At 40.5% G+C, this 12,391-nt stretch overlaps 1 protein-coding gene across 1 annotated transcript in view; it reads left to right on the forward strand.

Annotated features, from left to right (window-relative positions):
* C1GALT1 (core 1 synthase, glycoprotein-N-acetylgalactosamine 3-beta-galactosyltransferase 1) overlaps window positions 1–10,644 on the forward strand; it is a 208,297-nt gene extending 197,653 nt beyond the window's left edge. Inside the window, exon 5 of the mRNA XM_050782983.1 lies at window positions 6,540–10,644. The gene's annotated coding sequence lies outside the window, so the exon portion shown is untranslated. The remainder of the gene's footprint in view (window positions 1–6,539) is intronic.
* Window positions 10,645–12,391: the final 1,747 nt, after the last annotated feature.

Here is a 12,391-nt window from a genome sequence, read left to right on the forward strand (position 1 = left end):
GAATCAGCCTTGAAACCTAACAGAATGTGACTTTACAATAATTTCCTCATATTATGTTCCTTTTTAAAACTAGCTCCTTACAAATCGATCTGTATTTCAGAAATGGAAGGGGGAAAGGAATGGGGGAAATAATAAGTGAAATCACCTGTATTTTCTTAGGGACCCTAACTTAGACGTGACCAGCTATTTCTGAGATTCTTAAGTAAACTGTTTTTTCTATCTGAAAGTCTGACAGTCTTTGCCATGTTAAACTATTTCATGTCTTATACTTAGACCCACCTCAGGCTACTTGGACAAATGCTCAAATAAATTGACCAAATGAAAAACGTGTTCAGAGGTTGAGTGACTTGGAGTAAGAACAAGTGAAGCAGAACTGAGTGGTGGAACTCAACCTGCGTCTGAAGTTTCAAAACACATCAAGTCTAGTCTTTTTGTATTTTAATAATATACAGACTTAGAGGGTGGAAAGAGATGAAGTGTTATGTGCTCATAAAATCAATTTATAAGTGACCTCATTATAGGGTCAGTCACCTCAAGATAATGTAAGTTCATGATTTACTATATTAATGTAACCTTTGCTATGTATTAATCAGTATAAATTTATAATTCAGTAGTCTACAAATCCTAAACTTAAAGAATATTTTCTGAATTTGCTCTTTGATTACTCCACATCTCTGCATAGAATTTTCTGACACTCACTCATCAGGATGTGTTTATAAAGGGTTTTCTTTCTTCCTCTTCACATCTAAATGATACAGAATTACCCAAACTTCCTGTTGCTACTGAACTGAAGCAAGAGAAGCAAGGGAAATTGAAACTGAAAATGTGAACCAGCGACTTTACCCAGAAGCACAGTTGTTGGCATCAATGAGATTATTTTTTAATGAAATTAAAGAAAGTAGAGGTTTCCTTTCAACTGACACTGTTTTTCTCCAGACTACTGTGCGGCAGGATGGTAGTTGTTTCCTCTCAAGGGAGCTAAAAATTAACTTCATCCTATGGCATGATGTATTTAAATCAGGAGTGTTCATGGTAACTTTCTCTTTCACCTGTCCAATAGGTAATCTCTCTTAAGATCCAACCCAAGCTATTCCCTATATACAAGGTCAGCAAGCATTTGATTCATTTTGTCAGCTTTAATATAAATCAAAATCACCCCCAGGAGGCTGAGGTGTGGTAAAACACATAAAATCCCCTGTTTCCCTAATAGCCAGTCAGTCACCCCACTCTTTCATATGGGAAAGAACACCAGAAGCAATTTGACAAGTAACAATCAGGCTTCTAGAGACATGGACAATTGCTGTTAACTCTTGACTGTTTTGACAACATTTTAGAGCTATCTTTTAGGAATATTAGCCTCCCCCATTAACAAAACAGAGGGAAAAACTCATTCCTCAAGGACCTCACTCTTCATTTAGTTCAACAGTTTGGATGGAGAAGGGAGATACATCTTGAGGGAACACAAGTACATTGATCCCATTTTCTACCTCACTACATTGCTTGCAGGAAGAGGTCAGCAACTTGGTTCATCCCTTTTTTTTCTGCTTTAGTATTTTCGTTGTGTCAAAGTAACCAGAGTTACTTACTTAAATTGCATATTGCATTTCCCATAATTTCCATTGAATAAAATTTAGGTGTACACTTAAGCTTGCTGTAAACATGCAAGTGAGTTGGGAGAAAACATTACCATTAGAGAAGTGGAAAAAGACCAACCCCCTACTCCATCACCACCAGTCAGGTCTTGAGTGAAATCTCCCACTTACTATTACATATTACTCTCACAGAGAATAAACACCATTTCTTTCAGTAAAGATCTTCTGATCTGTCATTATGAAGGGAGGACTAGCCAGACTGAGGGTGTGGTGAGGAACTAGGGGAAGCACAGACAGAAGAAACTGCTTTGACAGGAGAAGCAACTTTGAAGTGTTGCTTAGTCCAGGCTCTGACCTAGGGTTTGGTTTTTTTGAAGTCTTTGTCATTAACCCTTCCCTCACTTTCCTTCTACTCTTCAAGTCCTATTCTTACATTCGTAGGAATGACTTATTTTTGCCCCCAGGTATTTTGCTGGTCCTGGGATTGCTGAGAGGAAAAGATATAATCCTGCCCCCAGGAACTCAGTGTATAGAGATGGCTCCTCCAACTTAACTATTACAGAGAGCTGATGATACTTTTCAGACATGTCAATCCAAAATGACCGATTAAGGATAAGGACTTGGAAGTAAAGAACATATCTCAGAGACAACAAATGCCCATTCACCAAAGATAAAGCATGAACTGTCCAGGGCGAATGAGCTTGCCGTTTGGAGGCTAAGCTTTACGTGGTAATTTGTAGAGTTTGGGGGAGGTCACTCAGTAACTTCTGTAATGAAAAGTTTTGTGGCAGCCAAGCGCAGTGGCTCACGCCTGTAATCCCAGCACTTTGGGAAACTGAGGTGGGTGGATCCCTTGAGCCCAGGGGTTTGAGACCAACCTGGGTAACAAGATGAAACCTCATCTCTACTAAAAATAAAAAAAATTAGCCAGGTGTGTTGGCATACAGCTATAATCCCAGCTACTTGAGTGGCTGAGGCATGCTAATCAGTTGAACCTGGGAGGTGAAGATCACAGTGAGCCAAGATCGCGCCACTGCACCCCAGCCTGGGCAACAGAACAAGACTCTTGTCTCAAAAAAATAAAGAGTTTTATTGGTAGTATTTGTTCTCTATTAAGCCCATCTATTGAGTTCTTGATTTCATTTATCAAATTTTTCAATTCTAGAATTTCCATTTGGTTATTTTTTTATATTTCCAGGTCTCTGCCAGTGTTCTCAATTTTAATTTTTATTTCCTTAAACATTTTAAGCATAATCATTATAGAATCCATGTTGGATAGTCATATTATCAAGATCCCCTATTGGTCTAGGTCTATTGTCTTATTTTTTTGGTATTCAGTTACATTTTCTGGTTATTTTTGGTTGAATTCTATCTTTGGCAGGAATATGTCAGTAGCCTTTTGAATAGGATGAATGAATCTGTTACACCTTATGGAAGCCATAAAATCTATGCTGCCCCACATGGTGGCAATACACAACTGAAAATCTAAGAACCCCACCGACCACCTGCTGACCAGCATCATAGTGAGGTAAAGAAGTCTCTGCAAAGAGTTTAGCAAAGGATTATCCTTAAAGAATCAAATGAGACTGTAACCAGTTCATCTTGCCTGCTGCCCAGATACAGCCAATTTTTAAAGACAGGAAAGTGCAATAGAGAGATTTTAATATGCATAGAGCCAGTTAAATAGGAGACCAGAATTTTACTATTATTTAAATTAGCCTCCCCCAAAATTTGGAGGCTAGGGTTTTTTAAAGACAGTTTGGCAGACATGAGTTAGTTCCTGGGTAGGAGCCATAAGACCAGATGAGTCAGTTTACCAGTCTGGGTGGTGCCAGCTGATCCATCAGAATGCAGGGTCTAAAAAATATCTCAAGCACCAATCTTAGGTTTTACAATAGTAATGTTATCTATAGGAGCAATTGCGGAGGTTAGTAATCTTGTAACCTCTGGGTTCATGACTCCTGAGTCATAATTTTTAATCTTGTGGCCAATTTGTTGATTTTACAAAGGTGGCCTGGTCTCCAAGATACATTTTACCCAAGATGTAATATCACAGGAAACCAGAACCTTCCACTCACCTCTCATACACAACTGGCTTTATTAGTTTCCCACCACATTCAAGAGCACCTGATGCCCTAAACTGTTTAAGGTTGAGTTAAGGAGTGCTCTTTTCAAACTATCCCAACTTCCATGAAAACCAAAGGTATCAGAAGACCTAGAAAATATCTATAGAATTGGATATCTTGGGACATGAAACAAGTGGATACTTACATATGTGAATCTCACATGTCTTAATATCCAGACTGATTCCACCTTGTCCTATTCTTACATACTATATATTTTTCTCTTGGGAAGTTTTCTAATACTAGCTTAGCATCAGCACGTCAGTTTCAGTCAAATTAACACTTTAAAAGATCCCCACTGGAGGTCAGTGAGTCAGGGCACCTGCTGCTCTACAGAAGGGCCCAGTTACAACCTGAGGAATAGCACTTCATCAGAGCTACCTTTCCAGGCCACATTCCCCACTACCCCAACCAACCACTCAGGAGAACTAAGATGGATTTGTGAGGAATAATTTCCTTGAGCCATTTTTCCAAAGATAGTGAGGCATTCTTAAATGGTATTCATTTGAACTTTGACACAATGCCATTATTTTGTAAATGCCATATCCTGGATAACTAACTATGGCTGACAATCTACCCCTCATCACGACTGTGCTCAAATGCAGATACCTCTAGTGCATCATTGAACAAAATGAATTTCACATACTTAAGGCCTCTCTGAAATTTAATTTTCACCTTTCAATTGTTCACTTTTGGAACTTTTTTTGCGGGGATGAAACTGAAACTTTAAAAAGAAAAATTGAAGCTTGTGATGGGATTCTAAAATCTAAACAATTTACTTTCCAATCATATTTTAAACTGTTAGATCATTTGCCCATTTATTACCAATTTAACATGAAAACAGACATGTGCGCATGGACACAAACAGGCACACGTGTTGAAGGCCTCTAGCAAACAGTCTATACTCAAGGTTGATGAGACTTGTTCAATTCTATTGCTAGCCACAGATGAGCATACAGGAAGGTGGTAGGACCCAGGTGTGTCCGACCCACAGCCTGTGGGCTGCATGTGGCCCAGGACAGCTTTGAATGTGGCCCAACACAAATTTGTCAACTTTCTTAAAAAAAATTCTTTTTTTAAGCTCATCAGCTATTGTTAGTGTTAGTGTATTTTATGTGTGGCCCAAGACAATTGTTCCATTGTGGCCCAGGGAAGCCAAAAGATTGGATACCCCGTAGTACCTTTGACATTGACGCCTATGGGGAAATGGAGGGAGCAGAATTGGGTAGAGGGAGAAGCTGGACCATTAAGCAGTCCTAGCAAAGGCCTAAGCCAGTTCCTCAGGGAAACTGTGCAGCCAGGATAGCCCTTCAGTCTTGTTCTACTTGAGTCTGTCCTTGCTACCCCAATATTTACCAGTCATTGGAGGAGGACTGACCTTGGACAAGGTAGGAGGGAGGAGCCATGACCTTGGACAAGATGGCTCTCTCCAACTCCTCTTAATTCCCTGAGAAGACCTCAGCTGAGGGTCATCAGCTGCCAACACTCCCAGCAGCTGAAGAATGGGTGCCTCAAACTTGAAGTGGGGACTGGCCCACATACCACAGTGTTCCCTATAGAATGACAGTTTTTAAAAAAAGTGACCATGAAGCTCATCTACAGCTTCTGTCTTCAAACCTGTAATTTTTTTCATTTTGGTTTTTCAAGATTATCCCAGACTCTCCTATTTCCAGTAGATTTCTTTGTGCTTTGATTTTTGTTTGGTCGTTTTTCTTTTTTCTAATTCTATTTTGAGACAGGGTCTCACTGTGTCACCCAGGCTGCAGTGCAGTGGCATAATCATGGCTCACGACAGTCTCAAACTCCTGGGCTCAAGAGATTCTCCCACCTCAGCCTCCTGAGCAGCTGGGACCACAAGCATGTGCCACCATGCCCAGCATTTAAAAAAAATTTTTTGTAGACACGAGGTCTCCTATGTTGCCCAGGCTAGTCTCAAACTCCTGAGTGCAAACAATCCTCCTGCCTCAGCCTCCCAAAACGCTGGGTTTACAGGCATAAGCCAGTGTGCCTGGCTTGATTTTCAATATTTAAAAAATTCCAATTTGAAGATTGAAAAGCAGACTAAAATAATATTGGCCTAAGAACTGCCAAAAAATTCTCTGGACAACTACAAGGTATTCCTTGCTCCAAAACAGTAATTTCAGATCTGCCAGAACCAATCTGTGAAAAGGAGAATTGAGCTTAGGAAGGAGGGAAGTGGGTGGCTGCCAGTGCAGTGTGATTGGAGTGGCCGTGGAAAGATTTCCCAGACCTATCTGCTCTGAAATCATCTTTATTCATGACAACTTCTGAACTCCAGAAGTGCTTACCTGTCAGTGTCACTCACCCATCTCCTCTTGCTGTTTTTCATTTTGTGTCTAACTGAAATCCTAGGCTTGAATACCTGAGGCCCCGAACCTCTCAAGGTCAGGTCAGCCTGCTATTCCTCTATGTCCATGGGACCCACAAATGCAGCAAGTGAAATTGCCATCATTCCTGCACCTTGGTTTTTGCCCAACATAGGATATGATTATACCTACATGGAGCTGCAGTGAAAGACATGATATGTGCTAATACTTCACCTGGAGATTGGTAATTACCAGCTGATAAGATTGAAGGCTGAATGAGAGCCACTGGGGGAAAAGGGTGCTGAACAGGGAAGTGGACAAACAGCTATGGTAGGCAGAATTTCTGAAAATGCCCTCAGGGATGTCCCATCCTAATCCTCAGAACCTGTGAAGATTGAGATATCACTTCCATGATTATGTTATAAGGTACAATTAACCTTAGAATAAGGAGTGTGCTTGCATGGGCCTAGTGTAATCACATAAGCCTATAAAATTAGCTTTTCCAAAGGGGCAGAAGAGGAAGTTAAAGAGTTGCTGCTTTGAAGATCGAGGGGACCATATGAGAAGCAATGTGGATGGCCTCTAGGAGCAGAGAGAGGACCCCAGCTGACATCCAGCAAGAAAACAGGGACTTCAGTCTTAAAACCACAAGGATGGAATTCTGCCAATATTCTCAATGAGCTTGGAAGTGGATTCTTACTCAAGCCTCCAGGGAAAAGCCCGACAATACTTCAATTTTGGCTTGTGAGACTCTTGAGTATAGAACCCAACCTATCCTGCCTGGAGTTGTAACCTACAAAAGTGTGAGATGATAAACTGGTGTCGTTTTAAGCTGCTAAGTTTGTGGTAATTTGTTGCTGCAGCAATAGGGAACTAGTACAGTAGCCAAGACAAACAAGTCTACTTGTCACTATTTTTGAAAAACACTTTCTTTGGAAGAAACTGGAATCTGCCTCTAAAACCATCTGGCATCTGGCATAAGGGGAAGGCAGACTGAGATCCAAAACTATTATGTGCTGGCTTGAGCTTCAACTTTATGTATACCAAACCATTTATACCTCACACTTGCCCTCTGTGACAAACACTATTATTATCCCAATGTTATCTCCATGGGCTTCTAACTGCTCTTCGGAGAAATGAAATGATTGGTCCAGTAAGTTCTCAATCCTAGCTGTGCACCAGAATCACCGAATCACCTGAGGTTTGCTTTGCTTTGTTTTGTTTTTAAGCTAATGAGCTTTTAGAAAGTCATGATGCTGAGGCCTCAACCCTCACCCACTGAATCAGGGAGGCCCAGACCTCTTGCACTTATGAAAGCTCCTGGATGATTCTGATAAAACCCAGATGTTTGGCAACCAGTGGTTTAAAGTGTGGTTAATGGACACCAGCATCAGATTGCCCACAGGGTGGTGGTAGCCACTGATATTGTGTCCCTAACAGCCATCCTCTACTACCTCACTTACAGCAGGACCTCAGGTGTGCTCAGATGGCCACATGCCTGGCCAAAGGGGACAAAAACCATGGTTGTCTCAATTTTCAGCTCTAGTCATGTTATCACATTTCTCTTTCCCAATACCATCCTGTGAAGGTTAATTTCATGGAGCAACTTGACTGGCCATGGGGTTCCCAGATTAAACATTATTTCCAAGTGTGTCTATGAGAGTGTTCCCAAATAACACTAGGGTTTGAATCAACAGACTCAGTAGATTGTCCTCCCCGACATGGGTAGGCATCATCTAATCTATTGAGGGTCTCAATAGAACAAAAGGTGGAGGAAGGAGGAATTTGCCCTCTTTTTCCTGCCTCATCTCTTGACCTGGGTCATCTCATCATCTCTAGTCCTTAGACTGGGATTTGCACCATCAACTCCCCTGGTTCTCAATCCTTTGGACTTGGACTGAATTACACTGTCAGAGGCATTTGAACGAGAGTGACTCCATCTTGCATAGGGGCTAGGTAAAATAAGGCTGAGACCTGCTGGGCTGCATTCCCAGGAGGTTAGGCATTCTAAGTCACAGGATAAGAGGTGGGCACAAGATACAGGTCATAAAGGTCTTGCTGATAAAACAGGTCGCAGTAAAGAAACTGGACAAAACCCACCCATACCAAGATGGCGACGAGAGTGGCCTCTGGTTATCCTCACTGCTCGTTTTACGCTAATTATAATGCATTAGCATGCTAAAAGACACTCCTACCAGGGACATGACAGTTTATAGATGCCATGGCAATGTCAGGAATTTACCCTATATTGTCTAAAAAGGGGAGGAACCCTCAGTTCTGGGAATTGCCCACCCCTTTCCTGGAAAACTCATGAATAATCCATCCCTTGTTTAGCATATAATCAAGAAGCAACAATAAGTATAAGGAGCTGAGCAGCCCTTGCAGCAGCGCTGCCTATGGAGTAGCCATTCTTTATTTCTTGACTTTAATAAACTTGCTTTCACTTTACTCTATGGACTTGCGTCAAATTCTTTCTTGTGGGAGATCCAAGAACACTCTCTTGGGGTCTGGATCAGGACCCCTTTCTGGTAACACCACCACCAGCTTTCTGCAGATGGCAGATTGTGGGACTTACTTCTTAACCTTCATAACTGCATGGCCAATTTATCATATTAAATCTTATTTTCATTATATATATCTGCATCCTACTGTTTCTCTGAAGAACCCTAATACATTTCCATCTCTTTGCAGCTAGAATCAGCCAAAAACATATAAGGAGACTCCACCAGGAGTGGGGAGTTCTTGAGAAAGCTTTTGCTTCTGAAAAAAGATAAAAGTACACAGGAGAGCTGTCTGGTGCCATTCCTTGAGCATGTGAGAGACTGTGTCACTGGGAGCAGCAGTTATCTCTGGCCATAAGTTGAGATGACTGGGTGAAACACTAAAATGTTGAGAAGGTAGGACAAAAAGAAAGAACCGGGGACCCTGATGACATTGTTGAGGTGCATCAACCCTAGAACCATTATTAAGAGATTTATTATGTGAGATATTATTATTTACTGTTTTACTCCTTGCAGCTAAAAGCGTTTCTAACTGTGTACAGGACTACTTTTAAACGCAAGAAAGAATTTCTGGTGTTGAGGACTGGGTTATTTGCATTAACAACAATCCAATTCTTTGCGCACTGAAGTCTAAGTCACCCGCATTCTAAGGTCACCTACACAGATAGCGATGAAGCTGCTTCTAACTGGTCCATGTTTTTTCCACTCTATGGTACTAAAAACAAATAGAAAAACACCCGCATTCCTCCCTTTTTACACACTCCCTGTGGCAATGTTGGTATTAGACATAGCAGAAAATAACTAAGAAAATAACCTGAAGAAAACATGTCTACAAGCTTTTTGTTAAGGAAAAAAAAAAAAAACAATCTTTAAAGCACATATTTATTTTACAAATAAATCAGAAATAATAGGTATATGGGGAGAAATGAGAGAAAGAAAGGAAAGCCAAGATAGTGTTCATTTTTCACATTAATTTCAAAGAACAAAGTATGAGATGGGAGGTCAGGGGTTTCTGAAAATGCTCACCACAACCAATTTACACAACTTTTCAGAAATATGTTAACTCTGTATCAGAACACACTTTAATAATCTAGATACATAGAGAGACACAATCGGTTTGTCTAAAGAAGCTTCCAGATTTCCCATTTAGTGTGTCTTTTACCTTCACCATAACCCTAAGTCATCTCTGATAGTTCTCATTTTGGAAGTGATTCCATGCATGGAAAGTTGTGTGTGGGCTCCCTAAAGAGAGTAGCTGCGTCCCTTTTGTTCATTGGCCTACCCATAGCCTGCAGCACATTGCTTTGAACATAGGGAGTATTCAACCAATGTCAACTACAAGATCACAGAAGGCCCCTTACACTTTAGGAATGTGTGTCTTGTGAGACACCTGGGATATATCGCTAGCTCATTTTCTCAGACAAAACCCAAACCACAGAACAGTGACATACTTCTGTAAAGGTCACAGGGTGAAGCAGCTCTCTCCAAATTTATTCCTGGGCACTTTTCCCCAAGTTTATTCCCAACAATGCTTGATACACTCTTCTTTGAAACCAGCCTCAGACACATCTGTTCTATGAAGACTAAATGGAACAGAGAAGTAGCTATTTACTCTCAACAAACAACATTCTGCCATTTAAAAGGAAAAAGTGAACTTTGTGGGTTCCTGTTGTATTATTAGGATTTAATTTCCTTCAGATGGAGATGTGTAACTGATATTACATATTATATACTGTACAGTCACTAATATAGAGAGATTTAATATGCGTTCACTATGACAATGCATCAGAGAACATGGTTTTTTGTTTGTTTTGTTTTACCCTTTTATCTTCATACCCCGGTTTAATGTTTTGCAAAAAGAATCGGCATTTCATTAAATATATAAATAAAGACTGGTTTTTCCAGATTCACTAAACAGGTGTTGCTTAAGGCAAAATTTTTATAAACTATAAAACAAAACAAAGGAGTCAGAACTCAGTTTCTATAACTGTTCCAACATGAAAAGGACTAGTTATTACCTTAGAGGAAATGTCTTATAATGAATTGAAGATTTTTATTGAATCTGAATTGGTCTCTTGCCCAACACTAATACTGACATTTTTCCTGCTGAGTTGCAATTGACAATTCACTTTTGGAAGAATTTATGGGAAAATATAGCATTATTCTATTTCCCGACCACAAGTTTTGTTTTATTTCTCACACTATATAGATGATGAGTCTCAGAGAACTGGGGGCTTCTTTGCTCCTTGATGGGGAAACGCAGCTGTGTGCTTCATGCAGGGCTGTCCATAGCCTACAGCACATGGCTTTGAACATATGAGGGGGTGTTCAACCAATGGCAACTGCAAGATCCCAGAAGGCTCCTTACACTGTGGGGACTGACGGCCTCTTATTCCCCAATAATTCCTGTGGTGTTTCCAGCTTCACTCTTACATTTGGCAAGTAGGGATGGAACGCACCGACTGCAGTGCGAATGAACTATGCACCTTATTACTTCAAACATTGAAACTCTGGTATTAAAAAATATATGTTTTTTTGAGACGGAGCCTCGCTCTGTCACCCAGGCTGGAGTGCAGTGGCACGATCTTCGCTTACTGCAACCTCCGCCTCCCGGGTGCAAGTGATTCTACTGCCTCAGCCTCCTGAGTAGCTGGGATTACAGGCACGCAGCACCACGCCCGGCTGATTTTTGTATTTTTAGTAGAGACGGGGTTTCACCATGTTGGTCAGGCTGGTCTTGAACTCCTGGCCTCGTGATCCACCTGCCTTGCCCTCCCAAAGTGCTGGGATTACAGGTGTGAGCCACCGCGCCTGGCCCATTAAATTTTTCATGTGAGAAGATATACTTGTTATCATGAACACACAAGGGAGGGATTTGATCGTAGCCAAGCATTGAGGACATGTGAGTTTGTGAGACTTGAAAAACTCTGGATACCAACATCTGATCAAGTGGAAAATTCATATGCCTAGCAAAAGTGGCCCCTGTGACTGGTGAATTTGGTGGCACTGACATTTTTTCTTTAATTGCATTGAAAGGGGATGTATCAAACAAGCTTCAGCATGTTATTTAATTATGAGATCTGTTTTAAAATGTAAGTGAAAAACAAGGGTATCTAGAAGCAAGTTATAGAGAATGCAAAACCTATTCCCCTTTAGGTATTCAGCTTGATGCACCAAGTGATATTAATGGCTGTAGTCAGCTGTTGTTATTTTTGCAGTATCTAAGGAAGAGAGCGTATATGAATTCTTCTCTTATGAACTGCTTCAGTTAACTACGAAAGGAATCAATGTGTCCAATCTCATTCAAGATTTCTTTTTGAAACATTAGCTAATACTTCATGTGTGTGGATCAATTCTTACTGAGGGTACCTCCTGCTATGCTTGGTAAAACATCGAGCTTTGCTGCCTAGAATACAAAATAAAATAAAAATAAATAAAAATGAGTAGCTATTTGTATAATGCACTATTGTGCACTTGCTGCAAGAAGTTTACCTGCAAAAACAAACAATGTTCGGTCTTCTTTATAAGGTAACAAAAACTCCACCAAGAAAAAGATCCAAAACTTTGCCTCTTCATGATTTTTTTTAAAGGAATTGGTAAGCTGGCACATCCATTTCCATATAGAAATTAGGTGGCTCCCCACTGCAACATGTTTATTTTGCAGCTAGATAAAGTTATGAAAATTACTGAAGCACTTCTCTCTTTCATCCTTCTGAGAGGGTAGTCTTCCCTTAAGTTGTCTTGGGTGCCCATCTAATTGAAGAAAGAAAGAATGCAAAAATACTATATTTTTCCGATTCTGGCATTAAAAAATAAGATTATGCAGGAAAAAAAAAAAAGACTTTCAA

This window comes from Macaca thibetana, chromosome 3 (genome assembly GCF_024542745.1).
Source record: "Macaca thibetana thibetana isolate TM-01 chromosome 3, ASM2454274v1, whole genome shotgun sequence".
Classification (NCBI taxonomy): Eukaryota; Metazoa; Chordata; class Mammalia; order Primates; family Cercopithecidae; genus Macaca; species Macaca thibetana.